The sequence below is a fragment of the Macaca fascicularis genome, chromosome 3 (genome assembly GCF_037993035.2).
Source record: "Macaca fascicularis isolate 582-1 chromosome 3, T2T-MFA8v1.1".
In the NCBI taxonomy this organism is placed as follows: Eukaryota; Metazoa; Chordata; class Mammalia; order Primates; family Cercopithecidae; genus Macaca; species Macaca fascicularis.
The window spans coordinates 108,380,460-108,403,205 of record NC_088377.1 but is presented as its reverse complement, the minus strand read 5'-3'; the positions used below and the strand labels follow the sequence as shown (position 1 = coordinate 108,403,205).

Below are 22,746 nucleotides of genomic sequence, written 5' to 3'. Positions count from 1 at the left end.
GAGAATGGCGTGAACCGGGGGAGGCGGAGCTTGCAGTGAGCCGAGATTGGGCCACTGCACTCCAGCTGGGCGACAGAGCGAGACTGTCTCAAAAAAAAAAAAAAAAAAAGGAAGGGGTTTATTTGGCCGGGGGCATCGACAAGACTCCTGTCTCAAGAGCTGAGCTTCCCAAGTGAGCAATTCCTGTCCCTTTTAAGGACTCACAATTCTAAGGGGGGTGCGTGTGAGAGGGTTGTGATCAATTGAGCAAGCAGAGTGTACGTGACTGGGGGCTGCATGCACCGGTAATTAGCTCAGAACAAAACAGGATAGGGATTTTCACAGTGCTTTTCTTTATTATTATTATTTTTTTTTTTTTGAGACAGAGTCTCGCTCTGTCGCCCAGGCTGGAGTGCAGTGGCCGGATCTCAGCTCACTGCAAGCTCCGCCTCCCGGGTTCAGGCCATTCTCCTGCCTCAGCCTCCCGAGTAGCTGGGACTACAGGCGCCCACCACCTCGCCCGGCTAGTTTTTTGTATTTTTTAGTAGAGACGGGGTTTCACTGTGTTAGCCAGGATGGTCTCGATCTCCTGACCTCGTGATCCGCCCGTCTCGGCCTCCCAAAGTGCTGGGATTACAGGCTTGAGCTTCACAGTGCTTTTCTATGCAAAGTCTGTAATGTATAGATAACATAACCAATTAGGTCAGGGGTGGATCTTTACCAGGCCCAGGGTGTAGCACCGGGCTGTCTGCTTGTGGTTTTCATTTCTGCCTTTTAGTTTTTCTTTCTTTGGAAGCAGAAATTGGGCATAAGGCAATATGAGGGGTAGTCTCTTCCCTTAATATCATTCTAGCATTTCTTTTAAGGCCAAGAAGATTAAAGATAATCTGGAAGAATGTAACAAGTGGTATTGATTGCATGCAGTTGTTACCTGAATCCTGGCTCTTAAACCCTTATGTGTGGGAAAAACCACTTGTTTGTGGGTAAATCTCAACTCTTTATCCTCAGCTTTTCCTCCTTCCCTCTTCCATGCAGATGTTTTTAGAGTATTTTCACCCAGAGACTATGAGTGCCAGTGGAGTCCTTATATATCCTGTCAGTCATTGAGTAAACCTTCTCTGAGCACTGCTGTATGCCAGGTACTATGCTGGGGGCTGCAGATTTAGTGTGGTAAGATACAGACCCTGCACTTGAGGAAGCTACATTTCCATAAGGAAAGATAGACCTAAAAACAATCAGTGAACGTAAAGCAGAACCGTTGGTGTGGTGATTGATGTATACATGGCAAGGAGTTGTCAGTTCCATAGTGGAGACTTGGAAAGACTTCTTGGAAAAAATTACCTTTGATTACATTTTTATTCAATGCAAGGCTCAAAAGTTAAGTAGGTATTTGTGAGGTAGACAAGTGGGAAAAGAGAATCCTGGACAGAGAGCCCTAATTTCAAATAGTAAAACACACAAAACAATCCAACAGCTTTGGGGAACTGCAAACAGAATCCAAATGGGTGGAGAGTCTGTATTGGGGAGGAAGAGAGAAGGATGTGGACTGGGACAGATGAGACTGGAGAGGAGAGCAGGACCCAGAGCGCAGACTTCCTTGGTTGATCCCTACATTGGCCTTTTGCTATGTGTTGATAATTTCCAACCCCTCCTAAGTACGCTCAAGGGGCCTATTTCTATCAGTTACACTAGTTGGTAATACCAATTGTTTTTAACTAAAGGACGATGCCTTCCTGGAGTCTCCATATTTTCACTCAAGTATCATGATCATAAGTTAGCGGGGAAGCTAGTAAGAACTTTTGAGCACACTGGGAGCGATGTGATCAATGTTTCTGAAAGTATTGACTGAAAGGGTGTGGACCTAGAGCCAGAGTCTAGTTAGTAAATAATTGCAGTAATCCATTTGAGACATGGTATGAGCCTAAACTTAGGCAGTCACAGTGGAAAGAGAGGAGAGGACAAATCAGTGTGGTATCAAGGAGTTAGTACCACTAGTTTATGGTAATTAATTGGATATTATTGGTGGTAAAAAAGGAGGTTTGAGGATGTTTTCTTCTGCCTTCTGTCAGGTAAATGATACTGTGCTTTATGGTGAGGTATATATAGGAATAAGAGTAAGTGTAGGGAAAGAACTAATAATTTCTCTTACTAGATATGCAAAGGTTGAGGTACTTCTTTAACACTCATTTCTAAAACAGAAGTCTAAAAAGCAGTTGGATATGTGCGTATGGAGCTTAATGAAAGGATGTTGGTTGACCATGTAGATTGGGGAATATCTATCTGGAGGAGTTCTGCCATCATGGTGGATGTGATTATCTAGGGAGACTCTATATAGCCAGAAAAATACAGGGGGTACCCTGTCTACCCTTTGCCCTTTTCCCATGAGAAAAATGGGGACCCAGAGATATTAATGTCCTTTTGCATACCTTATAACTATATGAAGTTTATGTGAAAACCTAGTTTCTTAAACAGGTTTTTCTCTTTTTTGTGTTTTTTAATTGCTACCTCATAGTTGTACATATTTTGGGGGTACATGAGGTATTTTGATACATGTATACAATGTGTGATGATCAAGTCAGGGTGATTGGGATATCCATTGTGTCAAACACTTTCCTTTGTGTTGAGAACATTACAGTTCTTTTCTTCTAGCTATATCAAACTATACAATAAATTATTAACTGTAAGTTTCCTACTATTCTATTGAATACTAGAATTATTCTTTCTAACTGTATTTTTGTACCCAGTAACCAACTTTTCCTTATCTTCCCCTTCCCCCACCAACTTCCCTTCCCCCACCAACTTCCCTTCCCCCACCAACTTCCCTTCCCCCACCAACTTCCCTTCCCCCACCAACTTCCCTTCCTGGCCTCTGGTAACCAGCATTCTGCTGTTTGCCTCCATGAGACCCGATTTTTTAGCTCCTGCCTATGAGTAAGAAAATGCCATATTTGTCTTTCTGTGCCTGGCTTATTTCATTTAACATAATACCCTCCAGTTCCATCCATGTTGCTGCAAATGACAGCTTCATTCCTTTTTCTGGATGAATAGTATTTCACTGTGTATGTACCACAATTTCTTTACCCATTTGTGTTCATCTGTTTTGCATTGCTATAAAGGAATACCTGAGACTGGGTAATTTATTATTTTTTTTTAAAGAGGTTGATGTAGCTCATGGTTCTGTAGGCTATACAAGAAGCATAGTGCCTGCATCTGCTTCTGGTGAAGCCTCAGGAGGCTTACAGTCATGGTGGAAGGTAAATGGGGAGCAGACATGTCACACAGCAAGAAAGGGAGCAACAGAGAGTGGGAAGGAGGAGCCAGGCTCTTTTAAACAACGGTATCTCAAGGTAACTCATTCTCACAGGGGAGGACACCAAGCCGTTCATGAGAGGTCTGCCCCCATGACCCAAACATTTCCCACCAGGCCCACCTCCAGCATTCACTGGTAGTCACATTTCAACATGAGATTTGGAGAGGACAAATACCCAAACCGTATCACAATTCACCCATTATTGGACACTCAGAAGGGTTTCTTATCTAGGTTATTGTGAATATTGCTGCAGTGAACATGGGATTGCAGATACGTTTGCGATATACTGATTTCATTTATTTTGGATGTATGCCCAGCAGCCATATTGCTGGATCATGTGGCGTGATCATGAGGAATCTCTCTACTGTTTTCCATAGTGGCTGTACTAATTTACATTCCCACCAACAGTGTACAGGTGTTCCCCTTTCTCACATTTGTTATTTTTTTGTCTTTTTGATAATAACCATTCTAACTGGGATGAGATGGTACCACCTTGTGGTTTTGATTTACATTTCTCTGATGATTAATAATGTTGGGCAATTTCATATACCTATTGGCCATTTGTATGTCTTCTTTTGAGAAAGATCTACTCGGGTCTTTTACCCATTTTTAAATCAGATTATTTGCTTTTATTTTGTATTATTTATTTATTTATTTATTTATTTATTTGCTATCGGGTTGTTTGAGTTATTTATATATTCTAGTTATTCATCCTTGATCAGAAGGATAGTTTACAAATATTTTCTCCCATTCTGTAGGTTGTCTCTTCACTGCATTGATTGTTTCCTTTGTTGTACAGAAGTTTTTTAGCTTGATGTAATCCCATTTATATATTGTTGCTTTTGTTGCTGTTCTTTTTGAGGTCTTATCCCCAAAACCTTTTATCTTTTAGCAAGCTTTTGCAAATAAACAGGCACTACTATCCTTTGGTAGGGTGTTGATGAGTGCCATGTTACCAGTCTAACTCTTCCCCCCTCAGTTTTTTCCTAAGCCTCATTTATTTCCCCATCATTGTTTTGGAAACTATGTTTTTCATACCTACAGTTGCCTATAATATAGCCCAGGCCTTTCATTTCTTCATGCCACAGATTATCCCCCCTCCTGTGATATGTTGTTTTACTTAACTGTTCTTTTCACAGCCTAAATTCACTACATTCAGGATTTAACTGCTATTTAGCCAATAGCAGTTAAGTGTTAACTGGACATTTTAATTTTCCATATTTAATGTCTCCTTTACATAGTATATTTTCCTTGTGTCATTTTGCAGTTTTTTTCTCCCCCTTACAATATGCTTAATTTTTTTCACTCATACATAACTGTAATTGATTATAAGTTCTTTATGGATAAGAATCATATACTGTATGTCTTTAAAAAGATGGTTAACCAAAACAAAAATAGAGCAATACAAACATAAAACTTTTATTTCTCTTACTATGGTGGATTAGGTATTCAAATACTAAAAACAGAACTAAATATGTTAGTTAAAATATTTAAAACACCTTTCAAAATGTATTATGAGTGGACCAAAAAAAAAGTACAACCAAAAAGCAGGAACTCAGAGAGACAAGGAACACCAAAGATGGTTTCCTTCCTGAGGGTGCCTGCAAAAAAAACCTGATGACCTTGGGGTTCTCTTTTGATGATGTACAAAGCTTGGACAAGGCTAGAGCCTATTCAGGATATGCAGTCTGCTAAGAGATTCCTGTATAAAGCTAGAGGACACTCCTTCCGTTTAAGGGTAAATTTGTTAATAAACACACACAAATAATTACTAGATCAAGAAAACTTTCCTTTTCTAGCTTGGCACTGAGAAGAGGCAGAAAAAATGTCCTATCCTAGTTGCATCCTAGAAGAAGTATTTTGGGTTTTTAGTGTGCTTTAATTTTATTTAATACTGATACCTATAAAATACATAATATATAAAGTTATAAAGCATAATAAATTAGACATGTATCTGCCATTCAAATTATTGACAATATCCTTTAAGCTACCTTTGTGCTCCCCTCCTTGGCAATTCTGCCTCCACTTCCAAAGGTAACCAGTGTTCATATATTGGAATGATATGATCAGTTCCATAAAGCCTAACAGAGAGGACATAGTAAATATTATTTATTTAATATTTTAAATAACATACATTAAATATATTTTTAATTCAGTCAATAAATATGTATTTAGTCAAGTTTCTAGAATGTGACTGGCGTATAAAGATCAAAGATCTTTCCCATTAAAAGATAAGTAAAAGATCTAAATAGACATTTCTCCAAAGAAATACAAATAGCTAATAAGCACATGAAAATATGCTCAACATCGTTAGTCATCAGGGACATGCAAATCAAAGACATAGGAAGGTGAAGATTCTGAATGTTGCTTATTACTTCATTGTTTTATTTAAAATAATGTTTTATCATATGTGTATATATTCTGAAACAACATATTCTTTTAAAGCTTTATAAAAACACCATTATGGTGTATATAGTTTAAAAGGACTTGATTTTTTCCCTCAATCATATGTTTCTAAGATTTAATCTACATTGCTGCTTCTGGCTCTAGTTCTTGCAATTTCATTACTATAATATTCTTTTTGAAACAGAGTCTCACTCTGTTGTCCAGGATGGAGTGCAGTAGCGCGATCTTGGCTCACTGTAACCTCCACCTCCCAGGTTCAAGCGATTCTCCTGCCTCAGCCTCCCAAGTAGCTGGAATTACAGGCGCCTGCCACCAGGCCTGGCTAATTTTTGTAGTTTTAGTAGAGACAGATTTTGCCATGTTGGCCAGGCTGGTCTCGAACTCCTGACCTTAAGTGATCTGCCTACTTCGTCCTCTAAAGTGCTGAGATTACAGGCATGAGCCACCACACTGGGTCTATTACTGTAATATTCAATGATATGACTATTCCTCAATTTATTTAACATTCTTATTGAAGATCATTTTGTTTATTTTTAGATTTTTTGCTATTAATGACACTGCTGTGAATATTACTGAATATTCCTGTATACATCTACAGGCACACACATTCATATATACATCTACAGGTACGCACATTCATGCATACAACTACAGGTACACACAGCAAGATTCTTCAGTGTTTATATTCTGTAGTAAGATAGGTTGTAGAACGTATGCACAATCAACTTTAAAAGATAATGCCGAATTGTTTTCCAAAGTGTTTAGAAATGTACATGCTCACTAGTAGTGTGTAAGAATTGTGGAGTCTTTCAGAGAACTGAGCGGGACTTTTATGCTTCTGCTGTTTTTATAATCCAAACGATTTCCCATATTTAATACTATTAGCCACCTCTTCGACAAACTATTCCTGCCTCCTTTTTTCCCCCACTTTTAGTTTTGAATGAACAAATTGAGGGCACTCTAAACTTTCAAAATAGTTTTGTTACAAATGCTTAAAAAGTGCTTTAATGGAATAATAGACATTGGAGACTCTGAAAGGTAGACCGTGGGAGAGGAGTGAGGGATAAGAAGTAACCTTATGGGCTCAATGTATATTTTTTGGATGATGGTTACATTGAAAGCACAGACTTCACCACCACACAATATATCCAGGTGACAAAGCTGCACTTGTAGCCCCTAAATCTATAAAAAGCATTTTCTTTAAAAGCATTTTGAATAAATTTTGATATTTTTGTTATTGCATTGTTTTTGCCTGACAAGAAGTATCTTTGAAACAAAATAAAGGCTTTCTTATTTCCTCATCTAACTCTTTAAAAGAAAGGAGAGAAACTAAAAAGTATTCATACATATGCAAAGTAGGAAGAGATATGGTAAAATAAAAATTAGATTGGTACAAATAGGAATTATTTTTCTTTTTTCAATGCAACAAAAGTTGGGAGAAAATAGAAAAGAAAATTAATGGGAAAATGTTGCTAAAATTAAAATTAATAATAGAGGTACTGATTTGCAGTGTTATAACAGGAACAGAAAGTTTTTGAAAATTAATCTACATGTTTGTAAATTTTATAATGGATCTTCCTGTTTACTTCCAACAGTGAACATTTTACTTGATTTCTCTGTCCTCTTTTTTTTTTCCTATGTGACTCTATCTCTATGTAACCTGTGGGTTTACAAACATTTTCCTTGGTATTGTAAAGACAAGAGATAGCATTGAAAAGAGAGAGCAAGGAAAACAGCCTGCAGGGACTGTTGATCTGCCACATTCACCCAGAACATCTTTATCATATCCTCAAACTCAGGTGGGATAACACCATCCTCCTTTGAGAAACTCACATCCCTCAGAAAGTTTTTGGCTATCAATAGTGTTTTTGTTTATTCTAGTTCTATTTGCTTGGGGGAGTTGTGGTTTTTTTTTAAACCAGTATTAGTTTATTCTTCCTAATAATGAATGTCTGAGAAATGTTTGTGATAGATATAGCATAGTCCAAAAGTTGAAGTTCATTAATAATTGGAGTGTTGTGGAGTATGAAGTAATGAATACTAATTACTCCTTTCATGTCTGACAGCTCCCTGTGGACCAATATATCAGCCCAGACTTTAATTTGGTTCGAGTAATGGTTTCATCAATAGCACATTAAATCTGTGTTTGAGAAGATATACAGGTGAACCTGGCCCACACAGTAGATACCACTGTCATAAAATGGCCACAGGCCGACAACAGCTGGGTAATTACAAATAATTAAATCCACCAAGCTCCAGACAATCCTAATTTTAAATAAAATATATTTTATATCAATCGACAGAAAACATACCTGGAAAGATTTATCAACATGTAATTTTTCCAGAGCAAATTTACTGGCTTACATATTGGAGAAGTTGCTGATCTGTGAAGCATCTTCATAAAATTCTCTTTAATCTTTCAAATACCCCTAAATGTTAATGAATTTTTTAAACTATTAAGTATTATAATTTTTTAAAGACTGGAGTAACTTTACTGTAATATGTATTTCAGGTTTTTTTGGAGTGTATACACATATTATTAAAAGATATTTTATACTTCATTCTGTATTTACTTTTCATACAGTTATTATTTTAATAAGTCTTAAAGTAGCATGCCCTAGAAAGGAACTTAAAATTGGCTAATAGAAATATTAGCTATATGATTTTTTAAATATTTTTACAGAAGTGGTAAGAGGGAGATGATATTTTACAGATATTTATTTTATAATGACTAGATTTCCTGAAAGTTATGCTAACATTAAGAAGAATTGCTTTCAGTCAACAAGTTTCCAGTTTATTAACTATTATTATGTTGCTGTTCTTGGAGTTGATGCCATGTGATTATAGTTGACTATAGATCTATTCAAATGAAAAGTTAGGTTAGATTTAAGACAGGACCATGTTAAACTGAACCCTATGCTGTAGTAGACTGTACTGTCTTGAGCTAGAAGCTTATGAATTTTTTTTAATTTTATTTTATTATTATTATTATTTTTTTTTTTGAGACAGAGTCTTGCTCTGTTGCCTAGGCTGGAATGCAGTGGTACAATCCTGGCTCACTGCAACCTCTGCCTCCCAGGTTCAAACAATTCCCCTGCCTCAGCCTCCCAAGTAGCTGGAACTACAGGCCTGTACCACCATGCCTGGCTAATTTTTGTATTTTTAGTAGAGACGGGGTTTCACTATGTTGGTCAGGCTTGTCTAGAACTCCTGACCTCAGGTGATCTGTCTTCCTCAGTCTCCCAAAGTGCTGGGATTACAGGCATGAGCCACCACACCTGGCCTAGCTTATGGATTTTAAATAAACTCTAGAGTTATGTAGTTCTCTCATTATTTCCTTTGCGGGTAAGAATAGATTTATTTTCAAGTTCATTCATGCTCTCCTATAATAGAATTCAGCATTCTAGTCTGTTCTCATTTCCAAATTCAAAATAAAATTTAATTGCCACAAATCTCCAACAGTTTTTCTATTCCTAAATTTAGTAAAGTTTTTTTTTTTTTTTCCTTAATAGTGTAATCTTTAGCGTTTGCAGATAAAGCATTCTCACATTCAGTCATCTTGGTAATAGTTGTTTGACTTTACCTGAAAATAAATACCAAACAGGACTTCAGATAAAGAATCCTCAGATTCTTTTATTTTCTTTTTAAAAAGCAATCTTCCAATAAAATAACAAACAAATGCAATTTTCTTTGTTTTTGATGCTACATTATGATGTTTAAATATGAATATGTTGAAGTGTGTGTATATGTGTATCAAAAGAGAAATAATCTATGACTTTTTTTTTAGTTATCTGGGGTTTTTTTTTCTTTTTTTTTTTTTCCTGTGCAATATTACCTGGAATCCTGAAACACCAATGTTGTTATTGTTTTTTTAAATTCTGGTTGAAGTTTGCTTTTATCTTAGAAGGACGTGTTGGTTATATTAACTGTATGAAGCAGCAAGACAATTAACTCATTTCTATTCAGGGTTTTCTTTCCTTCTTTTCCTTGAACATCTTGCCAGCTGTGCAGCTTTCAACCAAAACCTTTCTTTGGTAAACGGGTTTGACCAACTTGCACAGCCCTTCCCGCTGAGGTTGCTAAGTAACAACTCCCCTCTTGTGGTTTGCTACATTTGCTACACCTGATCTTTTCCGCTGTACTCGTGACTGTAGCTGTTGGAACTCCCAAGTCTAATCTAGAAGCTTTTAATTTTAAACAGCAGGATGTGCAGTAAGGCTTTTAGATGTCCATTGAAAAGTTTATTTCTTCTCCTAAATGTGTTCCCTCCACCCCCACCAACTAGTAGGCTATATTATTTGCTTATCTTAAAAAGCAGCTACTATCTCTTTACCTTGACAAAATGGCTCTGTTGAAGCTTCCAAAATGGAATTTCTCCTATTCAGAGAACATGTTGGCTATCTGAATTGTCCAACTTAGAGTGAGAATCTTCAATATAATAATACAATATCTTAGGAAATCTCTCTCCAAACAGCGGGTTTTGCAAATCTTTTGAAAAGATTCCTGCTGCAGCCATTTCTAATAAAGCCACTGCTATTAAAGACTCTGGTCTGCCACAGTAGTAAGTCTTCATTCCAAATTAAATATGTTGCTTTCCATGTTTGGTTTTAGATAGCAATGAAAAATAGTGATGGTGTTTGTTCAGATACTCTGACTATCTCATAGCTAAATAAATGCATTTTGGTTTTATAATCAATACTGATAGCATTTCCAACAGTAACTATACTAAATCTTGAGAACGCTTCCAATAAAGTACAAGGGACGTCTGACTTTTCAGATGAAGATTTTAGAAATAAGAATTTCAGATTGTAATCGCTAAATTGAAATTCTCATCTTGGTTATATTAAGATAATGGTTCCTCTCTCAGCTCACAGAGATTCTGGTTTTCAGGAAACTGATAATTGGGACCAGTGTTTGTTGTTCTATCACAGAAGTCCTTTGAAAACTAGGCAAGAAATCATTCCCAAGTGTTTTTAACGTAATTTCCATAGCTATCTTCCACAACGGTAACAACTGTCCATGATTTGAAGTTAGACCTCTTTTTTTGTCCCAGGACACTCACTTTTTGGCTGAGTTTTAAATAAACATTGAAAGCATTTTGATATTTCCAGTATACCTGGCTTTTATGCAAACCTAACGTATGAAAGGTTAATTTATAGATGATATATGTTTGAAGATGGCTGTTGTTATTATAAAATAATTCATTTGGTTAACTAGCAAACATTTTGGCACACTTAATATATTTTCTTTCCCTGAGAGGTAAACAGCCGAAAACTTTTATATAAGTTGAATTATTTATTGTAAAAAATATTATGAATTAATAATTCAATTTATGAATCTATTGACCAGAAATTGTAGATCTTAGATTAAGATTTAATACTTCGGTAGTTGTGCTGTTCTCCTTCATAAACAAGGACAGAGTTTCTGACCAAAGACCAGCAGGGCGTGTGCTCTGAACTGTGTCTGTTGTTTTTCTCTAGTGGCTGTTGATTGGTACTGAGTCAGTCATATTCTCTCAGTACCCTCTTGTGATAGAAAGTCAGGCAGGTTGACAGAGGCTGACATTACAGGCTGCCACTGTCAGAGCCAATTAACCTGCAATGTTATGCAGTGAAATGAACTTTATACTAGGAGTCTAGAGACCCCAGGTTCTAGTCCCAGCTCTGCCACTGAGCTAAGCGACCTTGGCCAAGCCATAAACACTTGAGGTCCATAAAAAGAAATCAGTTGGATGATCTCTAGTGGCTCTTCTTGGTCTAAAATTATGCTCTGCTAGATGAAACAGCATGTTCTTTTACTCACCCCATGTCCTAGCCAATTAAACCATGGTATTTGTACTCAGAAAAATAATTTTATTTCTGTTCTGAGATTGCATAAGCAGCTTCTCACCTCCAAACCAGCAAATCTCAGGCAGTGGGAAGAGACAGAGGAGGAGCTCACTCCTGCAGAGGGATGTATAAAAATCCTATGGGAGCAGAGCCCCATGCCAGATTGGGAGATTCACACCCACTTGACTCTCAGTGTGGTGCAGTGACAAGGGCCAGTATATTTTGTTCCTGTGGAGGGTGAAGCTGGAAGATGGATTAAGAAGCTCTTTTTAAGAAAATAGCCACACTTCCAAGTTTTATGTTACTCTTCACACCTGCTGTTGCTGTTGTTTGGAGTTTAAGTTCAAGAGCTCATAGCTACCTTTAGTGTTCTAGAAGTCTTAACCTCTGGATTCATGTCTTTCGCAGAAACAACAAAGTGATTCTGTTTGCTTTTCCCACCCCTCCGGTTAACTTTGTTGCTTTTTGATCCTTCAAGTCATGAGAGAACATTAGCAGTCTGTTTAATTTTCCCAGATAGGAAATTAACCAAAAATTAGTTTAGCAGCAATGATAAAACCCACTGAGTCATTATACAATTTTTGCCTTTCATAGATCATAAACACCCCAATTGAGGATAATTTACTATCCCTGGGAAATCTAAACATATCAAATAATGTTTCAGAGCAAGATATAGAACCCAGTTTTATAGGCAGACATCCTTCTCCTTTCCAACAGCACAGCAGCATCCTCCTCCCCTCTATCAACCTCTCTTTTCACACAGAAAATAAAACCTGTTCCCCAAGCAGATGCATTTCTGCTTTTCAAACTGGAATCTCTGAATGCTTCAGGGTATATGTAGATATGCAAGAGAGACACAGAGGGAGGAAGTCATCCATGAAGCATCTTATGGAGGTTAACTCAGATACTTGATTAAACATTTAACCAGTTAAAAGCTTCTGTTGGCCAGGCATAGTGGTTCACGCCTGTAATCCCAGCACTTTGGGAGGCTGAGGCAGGTGGATCACCTGAGGTCAGGATTCAAGATCAGCTTGACCAACAAAGTGAAACCCCATCTCTACTAAAAATACAAAAATTAGCCAGGTGTGGTGGCAGGCACCTGTAGTCCAAGCTACACGGGAGTCTGAGACAGGAGAATTGCTTGAACCCAGGAGGCAAAGCTTGCAGTGAGCTGAGATTGCGCCACTGCACTGCAGCCTGGGTGACAAAGTGAGACTCCATCTAAAAAAAAAAAAAAAAAAAAAAAAAAAAAAGCTTCTGTCACTTGCACACAGAAGCAAAAGTGTGAGAACCTCATGCTTCTTTTAATTGGGGCATTTAGCCCATTTACATTTAAGGCTAATATTGTTATGTGTGAATTTGATCCTGTCATTATGATGCTAGCTGGTTGTTTTGCCTGTTAGTTGATGCAGTTTCTTCATAGTGTCGATGGTCTTTACAATTTGGCATGTTTTTGTAGTGGCTGGCACCAGTTGTTCCTTTCCATGTTTAGTGCTTCCTTCAGGAGCTCTTGTAAGGCAGGCCTGGTGGTGACAAAATCTCTCAGCATTTGCTTGTCTGTAAAGGATTTTATTTCTCCTTTGCTTATGAAGCTTAGTTTGGCTGGCTTTCCATTTGGTTGGTAAATATTCGTCCATCCCTTTATTTTGAGCTTATGTGTGTCTTTGCACGTGAAATGGGTCTCCTGAATACAGCACACTGATGGATCTTGACTCTTTATCCAATTTGCAATCTGTGTCTGAGAACCTCATGCTTCCTGATGACTAGTCTCACACATTTATTCTTGAAAGCCTAGAGGAAAGAGCATCGTTATACATTGTGGCTAATTGGAAAAATTAGCTCCTATTGCTCTGAGAAGAGATTACACTAGTACCATTAGCCAATGTGATCCTCTAGAGTGGCACTGAACAAGGGGCCTGTTTTGGTGCAACCCAGGAGCCAAGAATGGCTAGCTAAGAATGCTTTTAAAGGATTGGAAACAAGAAGAATATATGGCAGAGATGTATATGACCCACAAAGCCTAAAATATTTACTCTCTGATCCCTTTACAGGGAAATTTGTCAACCCCTGCTCTAGAGGGATTTCTCACTGAAGCCTGAACACCTGCTACTTTAAAAAATAAGTTAATCATCTTGCTGGTGGTTTGTGCTGCTTCTCATGCATAAGTGAATACACACACATAAACACAAACACATACACACATACCACACAAATCTCTAAATTAACCTGACTTCTTACCACAGTTCCTAATCCCATGACAGTGAACTGTCCCCTTGAACAATAACAAAAATTCTAGTCTTCTCTGATTCAGTGTTCTTGACTTAAATTTACATTTCATATTTGTTTAATTTTTAATTATAGGAATGTATAAATTATCTTTTCATTGGGGAATATATGTTACTGGTTGAAACAGGAAGTTTGTGAAGTATGAACATAAACCTGGTGAAAATTCTTAAGCAAGTGAGGAAATATTCAAACAACCTGAAATGATGGAAGGTGGTGACAGCCTGGAATTTCTCTGAGACTCTCCACAAGAGGAGGAATGAATTCCACCCAAGGTAGAGTGGCAATGAAAAGATCACAGGATGGGCTGGGCGCAGTGGTTCATGCCTGTAATCCCAGCACTTTGGGAAGCCAAGGTGGATGGATCACCCGAGGTCAGGAGTTCAAGACCAGCCTGGACAACATGATGAAACCCCATCTCTACTACTAGATAAAAATTAGCCCAACACGATGGCACACACCTGTAATCCCAGCTACTGGGGGCGGGGGGGAGCTGAGGCAGGCGAATCACTTGAACCCAGGAAGTAGAGGTTGCACTGAGCCAAGATCTCACCACTGCTCTCCAGCCTGGGTGACAGAGCAAGACTCCACCTCAAAAAGAAAAAAAATCACAGAATGTACACAGAGGTGTATTTAAAATATAAGTTTTATTGTAGAGATGCAAATGAGTATAAATGTTGGTATCGCTTATCTGTGAGAACCCTAGGCCCTAATTACTTGAAACCTTCACTCTTGAAATTTCATTTAAATGTCAGTCAATACAGCAAAACGATAATAATAGGAAACCTCAGCACCTTACTTTCAGCAATGGACAGAACATCCAGATAGAAAACCAAGAAAGAAACATCAGAGTTAAACCACACTGTAGACGAAATGAACCTCACAGATGTTTACAGAACATTGCACCCAATTGCACAGAATATACATTCTTCTCATCAGCAAATGCAAGTTTCTCCAGGATAGGACATATGTTTTGCCACAAAACAAGTCCCAACACAATTTTTTTACAAAATTGAAATTATGTCAAGTCTTTTTTGTGACCACACAGAATAAAAGTAGAAATCAATAACGGGAGAAACTTTGGAAACTATACAAATACTTGGAGATTAAAAAATGTACTCCTAAACAACAAATGGGTCAAAAAAGGAAATTAAAATAGATTTCTTGAAACCAGAAAAATAGAAGCACAGCATACCAAAACCTATGGAACACAGCAAAAGCAGTTCTAAGAGGGAATAAATTCCTACATCAAAAAATTAAAAGGATCTCAAACTACCCATGGTTATGCCTCAAGGATCTTAAAAAAAAAAAAAAAAAAAAAAATCTAAACCCAAAATTAGTAGAAGAAAAGAAGTAATGAAGATCGGAATAGAAATAACAAAATAGAGACTAAAAGAAAGACGAAAGATAACAAAACAGTTGGCTTTTTGAAAAGATAAACAAAATCACCTACAATTCCAACACTTTGGGAGGCCAAGGCAGGAGGGTCGCTTGAGGACAGGAGTTTGAGATCAACCTGGTCAACAGAAACCATATTTCTACAAAAATTTTTAAAAATTGTAAGATAAATTAGCCAGGCATAGTGGTGCATGCCTGTAGCTCTAACTACTTGGAGGTAAAGGCAGGGGGATAGCTTGAGCCTAGAATTTCAAGGTTGCAGTGAGCTATGATCACACCACTGCACACCAGTCTAGCACTCCAGCCTGGGTGACAGAGCAAGATGCTGTCCCAAAAAAACCAAAAGCATAAACAAGATCAACAAACCTCTACTTAGACTAAAATTTTCAAAAGTTTCCAATCAGAGATGAAAAAGAAAACATAACTGATACCACAGTAATAACAGACTATTACGAACAAGTATATACCAACAAAATAGAAAATGTAGAAGAACTGGATAAATTCCTAGACATGTACAACCTATCAAAATTGAATCATGAATAAATAGAAAATCTGAACAAACTAATAATGAGAAATTAGGTTGAATCAATAGTCAAAAGTGTCCCGTCAAAGAAAAACCTAGGACCTGATGCATTTACTGCAGAATTCTATCAAACATTTAAAGAAAAACTAATAGCAATCCTTTTCAGACTATTCCAAAAAAAGAAAAACGAAAAAAAAAAAAAAACACAAAAGAAGTAGTTCTTCCAAACCCAACCTGAGTCCAGCATCACCCTGATACTAAAACCAGATAAGGACATACACAAAAATCTGTGGGCCAATATGCCTGATAAACATAGCTATAAAAATCTTCAACAAAATAAGACCAATCAAAATTCAACAGCACATTAAAAAGATCATTCACTATGACCAAGTGGAATTTATTCCAGGAATGCAAGAGCGGTTCAACATATACAAATCAATAAATGTGATACATCACATTAACAGAATCGAGGTGAAAAAACATACAATTATTTCAATCAACACAGAAAAAACTTTGATAAAATTCAAGATCCTTTCATGATGAAAATTCTCAACAAATTGTATATAGAAGGAACATACCTCAAAACAATAAAGGCCATATACGACAAACCCACAGCTAACGTATTGAACAGGGAAAAACTGAAAGCTTTTCCTGTAAAATCTGAAACAAGACTAGGATTCTCACTTCTACCACTTCTATTCAGTGCAGTACTGGAAGTTCTAGGCAGAAGTAAGTACGAGAAATAAAGGGCATCCAAGTTGGAAAGGAGAAAGTCAAATTGTCCCTGTTTGCAGATGACATGATTGTATACATAGAAAGTCCTAAAGACTCCTCAAAAAAAAAAAAAAAAAAAAAAAACGGTTAGAACTAATAAACACATTCAGTAAAGTTGTAGGATACAAAATCAGCATACATAAATCAGTAGTGTTTCTATACACCAATATTATCTGAATATTCAAGAAAGCAATTCCATTTACAAAAGCTACCAAATAAATAAAAAACCTAAGAAATTTAACCAAGGAGGTGAAAAATCCTTACAAAGAAAACTATGAAACATTGATGAAATAAATTGGAGGAGGACACAAACAAATGAAAAGATATTTCCTGTTCATGGGTTGAAATAATTAACATTGTAAAAATGTCCATACTACCCAAAGTGATCTACAAATTCAATATAATCCTTATGAAAATACCAGTGACATTCTTCACAGAAATAGAAAAAACCATCCTAAAATGTATATGGAATAAGAGAAGACTCCAAATAGCCAAACCAATCTTGAGTAAAAAGAACAAAGCTAGAGGCATCACACTACCTGACTTCAAAGTATACTACACAGCTGTATAACCAAAAGAGCATGGCACTTGCATAAAAACAAACACACAGACAGATGAAACAGAATAAAAAACCCAGAAATCACACACTTATAGCCAACTGATTTTCAACAAAGTTACCAAGAATGCATATTGTGGAAAGAACAGTCTCTTCAATAAATGGTGTTGGAAAAATGATAACCACATGCAGAAAAAGGAAACTAGACCCCTATTTCTCATCAATGACAAAAATCAACTCAAAGTGGATGAAACACTTAAATGTAATACCTGAAACTATAAAACTACTAGAAGAAAACATTGGGGAAATGCTTTATAACATTGGTCTGGACAAAGATTTTTGGGATAAGACCTCAGAGGCTCAGGCAGCAAAAGCAAAGATAGACAAATGGGATTAAATCAGACTAAAAAGCTTCTGCACAACAAAGGAAATAACCAACAAAGAGACAACCTGCAGAACGGGAGAAAATGTTTTCAAAATATGTCTCTGACAATCAAGAGCTTAATATCCGGAATATGTAAGGAACTCAATTTAGTAACAACAACAAAAAAAAGGACGTGATTTTAAAACAGGCAAAGGACTTGAATAGATATTTCTCAGAAAACATACAAATGACCAACAGGTACATGAAAAATATTCCACATCACTAATTATCAGGGAAATGCAAATCAAAACCACAATGAGATATCATTTCACCCCAATTAGAATGGATATTATCAAAAAGACTAACAATGGCTAGAATGGATGTGGAGAAAAGGGGATGCTTCTACACCATCGGTGGAAATGTAAATTGATGTAGCCATTATGGAAAAGAGTAGAGAGATTCCTCAAAAAACTAAGAACTACCAGTTCTTAAGATCCAGCATTTCTACTATGATGAATCAAAAGGAAATGAAATCAGCATGTCAAAAAGATACCTGCATTTGCATGTTTATTGCAGCATTGTTCACATTAGCCAAAATCTGGAATCAGCCTATCAACAATTGAATGCATAATGAAAATGTGGTATATATACACAATAGAATACTACTCAGTCATAAAAAAGAATAAAATCGTGTAATTTGTGGCAACATGGATGAACCTGGAGGACATTATGTTAAGTGAAATAAGTCAGGCATAAAAAGACAAACACTGCATGATCTCATTCATTTTTATCTAAAAAAGCTGATCTCAGAAGTAGAGTAGAAAAGTGGTTACCAGAGACAGGGGAGGGAAAAGGAGAGGGGATGGTGGGGAGAGATTGGTCAATGGTTACAAAATTGCCCATTGATCGTTTTAACAGATCATTGTTACTTTTTTTTGGTAGCACCATTATCAAGATATAATTCACATACTGTATACCATTCGCCCACTTAAAGTGTGCAATTCAGTGGTTTTTAGTTAGATGGGAGGAATACGTTCTGTGTTCTATAGCACAGTAGGGTGACTATGGTAAACAATATTATAGTGTATATTTCAAAATAACTGGAAGAGAGGATTCTGAATATTCTCACCACAAAGAAATGATCAATGAGATGATGGATATGCTGAATATCATGGTTTGATCATTATACAATGTATACATGTATTGAAACATCACATGGGGCCCCATTAATATGTACAATTATGTGTCAATTACAAATAGTTTTTTAAAAAGTCAATCATACAAATGCCAAAGTTAAGCTGAGTCAACAGAACTAGCAGTGAACTATACAGTGAATAGCACTAACAGAGATTTTCTCAAAACTACTTATGAGATCATTTTGGAAATCCTTGGAAAGAGGAAACTCAAATAATAGGAGAAATTTTGATGATGCTCTCCGTTGTAGACATACTTGACTAAATTGTCAGTCAAAAGAGGCAGGTTAATTTAGAAAGGTGTCCTTATCAAACAAGATCATCCTGTGATACACATTGCTATACTCAAAAGACAAGCATGAACCTCTGAGAAACTGTATTAGCATGGTAACTTACAGATTGATAAAAGCCCAAATGTTAATGATTTGACCTCTTGATAATTGTTCCATTTTTTTGGTAGCATCCTTATCAAGATATAATTCACATATGATATAATTTGCCCACTCAAAGTGTGTAATTCAATGGTTTTTAGTATATTCGCAGAGTTGGGCCACCATCAGCACAGTCTGTTTTAGAATTGAAATTCCTGTGTCTTTCTGTATTTGCCTGTTCTGGACATTTCACATAAGTGGAGTCATGTAATATCTTTTGTGATCTTTTGTGACTTCTTTCACTTTGTACATTTTCAGGTTTCATTTGTGTCATAGGATATATCAATACTTCATTCCATTCTATGGCCAAATATTAGGTTGGTGCAAAAGTAATTGTGGGTTTTTCCATAATATTTCATTGTTTGGATTTTTAAACTATTTTATTTATTTATTTATTTATTTATTTATTTATTTATTTATTTATGAGACAGGGTCTCTGTTGCCCAGGCTGGAGTGCAGTGACCTGATGACAGCTCACTGCAGCCTCGACTTCCCAAGGCTCAGGTGATCCTCCTATCTCAGCCTCCTAAGTACCTGGGACTACAGGTGCACGCCACCACACCATGCTAATTTTAAGGAATGGCCAAACCGTTTGCCAATGTGGTTGCACAATTTTACATTCCCATTAGCAGTGTATGAGTTTCTCCATGTCCTCACCAACACTTGTTACTGTCTTTGTTTTTTTATTATAGTCATTCTCATGGGTGTGAAGTGGTACCTCACTATGGCTTTGATTTGCATTTCCCTAATGACTAATGATATTAAGCATCTTTTCATATGCTTATTGGTCATTTGCATTTCTTCTTTGGAGAAATATTTATTTAGTTCTTTTACCCGCCTTTCACTTGTACAGATGTTTGATCCCTGTATGCCTATCAAATTGTAGAAACATGACTGAATACATATTTATTGGCTGAACACATGACAGAATAAATCAGTATATTAAAAGTTGATGCTGACCGGATGCGGTGGCTCACGCCTGTAATCCCAGCACTTTGGTAGGCCAAGGGGGGCGGATCATGAGGTCAGGAGTTTGAGACCAGCCTGGACAACATGGTGAAACCCCGTCTCTACTAAAAATACAAAAGAATTAGCCAGGCGTGGAGGCACATGCCTGTAATCCCAGCTACTCGGGAGGCTAAGGCAGAAGAACAGCTTGAACTCGGGAAGTGGAGGTTGCAGTGAGCCGGGATCGTGCCATTGCACTCCAGCCTCAGTGACAGTGCGAGACTGTCTCAAAACAAAAAAAGGGACTGGCTGGGACAGAAGAGGGTTGCTAACTGAGTTGCTTATTCTCCTCTTGAAAAACAGTTAAGTAGTAAGAGATACTGACAAGGTAAAAACAAATCCAAACTGAATAAAGTGAATAAATTCACCATTCAACTAACAGGGTTTTCAAAAGTGGCTTATTTGTCAGAATTTTTTCAAGTTTAGACACTTAATCAACAACTCGGAAGGTTTTTGTTGCCGGTGTAAGATCACTCTGCAGGGAAAACAAAATTTGAGAGTTAGATGAAGACAGTAGGTCATAGGTCTGATCAGTTCTTTGGGATTTTAAATTCATATTCAGGCAACAAAAGCTTTAGTAATGTAAGAAAATTATAATATTTAAATAGTCTTCACACGTTAAAACCAGTTGTCTCATTAAAAATGTTTCCAGTCAAATAACACAGCCAGTGGTTCAGAGGCACTTTCCTTACCATAGACAAAAGAGACCTAATCTCTCAGCAAGACATAATTATAAAACATCCTCCAAGAACCACATAAAACATTGCCACTTTATGGCATTCTGGATATTGCTCCTCAGATTAAAAATTGTTGCTAATATTGTGACATTTTGATAAAAAGGAGCCCTGTCTGAATGTGATAGAATGTCTTTGCTTTAGAATTGACCCAGTTGTTCAAAACTGACAAATTCAGTGAATTAACATCTCACCTGGAAGTCAATGAGATGGGAAATAAATATTTTTTTCTCATGGCTATTTAAAGTAATTTCAATTAAAATAATTGGGGTCTAATTTTCTGTCATGGTGATATCTATACAATTTAAATATTTTATACACTGAAGGAAGGAAGAATCCAGAATTTTCATATGTAAGGTAAAATAGAAGACTGAGAAGAGACTTTTTGCTGCACCCATGCCTCTAGGTCTCATAAGAAGTTTCACTCTAAGCAGCTTAGGCCACTTTGAGAAGTTCCAGTATTTGTGGTTTTGACTTCTCTGTCTCTTGCATGAATTAGAAATTAGAATTTACTAGATCGTCACAGCAGGTTCGTAGCAGGAAAGAGACCATGAAGCCGATATGAAAACATCTCATGTACCCCATAAACACATGCAATTACTATGTACCCTTAAATTTAAAAAATAACATGAATTAAGCTGGGAGCTTTGAATAGAATTAGCCTAGTGACTATTTACAGAAATAATTTTCAGAGGAAAATGCTGAGGCAACCAAGGATTTGCAGTTACAGGAAGCCAATGCAGAAAGTATTGGAAAGTAATTTTTTAAATGTATGTGTTTTGGGCTGGGCAAGGTGGCCACACCTGTAATCCTAGCACTTTGGAAGGCCAAGGCAGATGGATCACCTGAGGTCAGTTGTTCGAGACCAGCCTGACCAGCATGGAAAACCCCACCTCTACTAAAAATATACAAAAATTAGCTGGACGTGGTGGTGTGCACCTGTAATCTTAGCTACTCAGGAGGCTGAGGCACAAGAATCACTTGAACCCAGGAGGCGGAGGTTGCAGTGAGCCAAAATCGTACCATTGCATTTCAGCCTGGGTGAAGGAGAGAGACACTGTCCCAAAGAAAAAAAGAATATATGTGTTTTTAACATTTCATCTTTATAAAAGTAAAATATTTTAATACATTATTTAACATACATAAGTATATTAAATACATATGCACTTAAGATGCATTATACGTATATACACAGATACACATAAACACATACATACACATTTTATCTTATCCTTAAAGAATAGCAGTATTTAATGTACATTTAATCACAGAAAGTACAGCTGGCCCTGAAATAACATCCTTTTAATGTTAATGAGGGAAAAAAAACAAATCACTTCCTGCTTGCTGGGACCACTGTCTGTGTGGAGTTTGCACATGCTCCCCATGTCTGCCTAAGTTTTCTCTTGTCCTCCTGTTTCCTCCCATATCCCACAGCTGAGCACGTTAGGTGAGCTGGAATGTCTGTATGGTCCCAGTGTGAGTGAGTGACGGGGGTGGTGTGTGAGTGGCCCTGCCATGGGATGACATCCTGTCCAGGGCTGGTTCCTACCCAGCGCCCTGAGCTGCCAGGGTAGTCTCCAGCCACCCATGAGCCTGCACTGGAATCAGTGGGTTGGAAAAGGAATGAATGAGTGAATACAAACTGTTGTCAAATAAAAATTTGTAAATTAGACGATAATCATACAAATGCACGACACTGAACATTGCAGTACAAAAGCCCTTCTCAAGCCTGCCAGATCTGTCATTGCTTTTGAACTGTGTGGTGGTAGGAGGTGCTGCTTAAGATTTTCTGCTTCGTACACATTTATTTCTCAATTTAACCTACCCCCATTATGCCCACCATTTCTCATTAACGCACCAAAAACTGAGTAAATAATTATCTTACTTGTTTTTATTAACCTTTTTAAATATACGTGTAGCTCACACTTATTTCAGTGTTTAATATTAGAAGTGTTTGGG

General features: G+C 37.0%; 1 protein-coding gene across 1 annotated transcript in view; it reads left to right on the top strand.

Moving 5' to 3' along the window:
• The window catches only part of DNAH11 (dynein axonemal heavy chain 11), a 385,830-nt gene that overhangs the window by 298,434 nt on the left and 64,650 nt on the right, over window positions 1–22,746 (top strand). The window lies entirely within an intron of this gene.